Genomic DNA, 3,101 nt, shown 5'->3' with positions numbered 1-3,101 from the left:
CAATCAATTCTGTCAAATAATAGCCTTTCTTTGGACCGGCTATTATTCACATGAAATGTCTTTATAATTGTCACACATTTGTCATCACAAACACGTTGTTATTTGGCCAAATTGTGTCTTCCTTTGAGCCGAGCACAATTCACATAAATAACTCCGTACAAAACATCTATCTATTTTCAATTAAATCAATCTACACAATAGGGATTACTTTGACAACATGTTGCTTTAATCAATTAAATTGAATATACTAGACATCCAAAGGGAACAATCAAAACCAAAGTTTTGAATTTATTTTAAAACTTAAAATTGGAAAAACTGAATTCTGAAATATGAATGGGCTGAACAAAATGAATCAATTTTCAATTTTATGTCTACCACAATCTGTTTCTAATTCCTTCATTATAAAAAGGATATATATATATATATATGATTTTTGGGTCTTCTTTTTCTTCTGACAAAGTTTGTTTTTCTGAATTATTGAAGATCTGGTCATGTGCTAAGATTATGGCGTGCCACTGATGAAAATGACATTCCACTGTCTGAATTATTGTATCCTTCTTCCTGTGGATCTTCATCTGAAAGCCTGGAGTTACTGGCTTCATCTTTTTCTTTCTGATCTGGACATTCTGCAATTCCTTTTTCTTCTTCATGACTCTTTTTTAATATTGTCTCAAATGCTTGGTTAACTGCTTCTCTTATTTGTTCTTTTAGTTCTTCATCATTTTCCTTCTTCTTAATCTTTTTCTTTTTTCTAGAAGAAGTCCCTTTAGATTGTTTTTGAAGTTTTTCAATTTTTTCAAAGATCTTTTCTAATGAAGCTGTATTTGGATTAGGATCTTGTGAATCTTGGAAAAATAAACATTCTTGACTATCTTGGACTACCATTTTTTCTTTTCCCTTACTTGACTGAATTTCTTGGACTTGTGAAAGTTCTGGATTATTTGAAAAGTGTTCTGAAGAAAAATGTTCTGGTGGACTATACTTTACTAAGTAGTCAAATTTTCCACTAGGCTGTCCTAAAAGATTCCAAATCTCTTTACCTTTTTCTGTAGCAGATTTATCAGTCTGATGAACTTGATTTTGAAATGGTTCATTTTGTTCTATGGCAATACAATATGTTCTTATAGTTATTTCTTTCTTAGATATAATGAATAATTCAAAACTATCTAATGCATAATTAATAGCTAATAATTCTACATCTATACTGCTTAAATTTCCTTTTTCCTTATAATTTTCACTATTATACCTACAAATTCTTTCTGTACTTTTATCAGTGTATTTATTGGGTTTGCATATTAAAATAGCTCCCCATCCTATCATACTTCCATCTGTTTCTATAATTAGGTATTTTGAGTCTAAAGACATAACTAATTCTGGTAGAGTTTTTATTTTTTCTTTTATTTGTTGGACTAATTTTATATCTTCTTGATTAAAAAATCTTTGTCCTGTAGGAGATGTCTTTGCATATAAAGGTCCTGCTATTTTTCCTAAATCTTTTATGAATGGTCTAGCATAATTTATTAATCCTAAAAATTTTTGTATTTGTTTTAGATCTTCTAGTTTATCTGAAAATTCTAAAACTTTCTTAGCAATATGAGGTTGTAACTTTATTTTACCTTCTCCTATATTAACTCCTAAAAAATCTATAAATTCTTTAAATAAAATCATTTTCTTCTTACTGATTATTAAACCATGTTTAATAAATTCTGAAAATACTATTTGTAAATGTCCCCTATGTTCTTGTTTATTTTTACTAAATACTAAAATATCATCTATGTATACTATTACAAACTTACTATGTCTATTAAAAATAATTTTCATTTTTTTTGGAAAATACTTGGTGTATTCTTAATTCCAAATAGCATTACAAGCCATTCAAAATGTCCTTCTGGACAGGTAAAAGCTGTCCATTTAATACTTTCTGAGTGCATCTTCACTTGCCAAAATCCTGATTTTAAATCAAGTTTGCTAAAGATTTTACAATCTTGTATTTTATTTATTAACACTGTATTATTTGGTATGTTATAAGTATCATCTAATGTATTGTCATTAAGTCTTTTATAATTGATAACCATTCTACTTTTTCCTCTAACAATTTCTGAATGTTTTCTGACTATAAAGGCTGCTGATCTATGAGGACTTTCTGATTTTCTAATTACTCCTAGCTCCAAGAGTTCTTTTATATGGATTTTAAAATCTTCTAAGTCTAAGTTTGTAGCTTCTATATTCTTAGTTTTAATTATGTATTCTGGATTTTTTATTTTTAGTTCACATAAGATTTTATCTTTTTTCCAATATTTTAGAACATTTTCACCTATAATTTCCATCTTTTCTAATCTAGAAATTAAATTTTCTATTTCTTGTTCGAGAATCCTTAATCCAGAAATACTATATAATAGAGGAATTTTTGAAACAAGAACACAATTTTTTAGACATAGTAGAGAAGTATCTATCCAATGTATAGGAAACCAAGTAAGAAAATTAAATTTAATATCAGAAGACTCTAAAAGAGAATTAAAAAAGAAAAATTTTAGATTTATGCATTTAGGATTAATAGTTATAAGAATAAAATGATTAATGAGAAAAAACTTAGGATGTAAAGTTTTAGTTACTATATATGATGAAAGAATTAATAATATAGATAAAAGCATGATTGCAAGTACTTCTTCAGGATTAGTTTCTTCTTCAAAATCATTTTGTCTTTGTACCTGATTATAATCTAAAAATCTTAAACTAGTTCTTCCATGAATATCTTTATAGGTTAATGCTTCCTGTGGTGCTATAATTGTTTCTTGATTTTCTAAAAATTTATCCATATCCCATTATAATCCTGCTAATTGTTCTGATGAATATTCTTTAGGTTTAACCATGTTAATTCCTTTACTACTCATTAAATTTACTACTTTATCTATGTAAATTTTATATTTTGTCTGTGAATTATTTGAACATCTTCCTAAAAATCCTATACTAATTAATAGGTTATCTCCACTTTCTACCTTCTCATATCCTTTTGTTTGAATTCCTATTTTAATTTTATCTGAAAAGTCTTTAATAGTTAATAAAAAATCTGGATTACAATAAATTATTCCATTATTATTATT

The sequence above is a fragment of the Olea europaea genome, chromosome 12, assembly GCF_002742605.1.
Source record: "Olea europaea var. sylvestris chromosome 12, O_europaea_v1, whole genome shotgun sequence".
In the NCBI taxonomy this organism is placed as follows: Eukaryota; Viridiplantae; Streptophyta; class Magnoliopsida; order Lamiales; family Oleaceae; genus Olea; species Olea europaea.
This window is presented reverse-complemented; position numbering follows the sequence as displayed.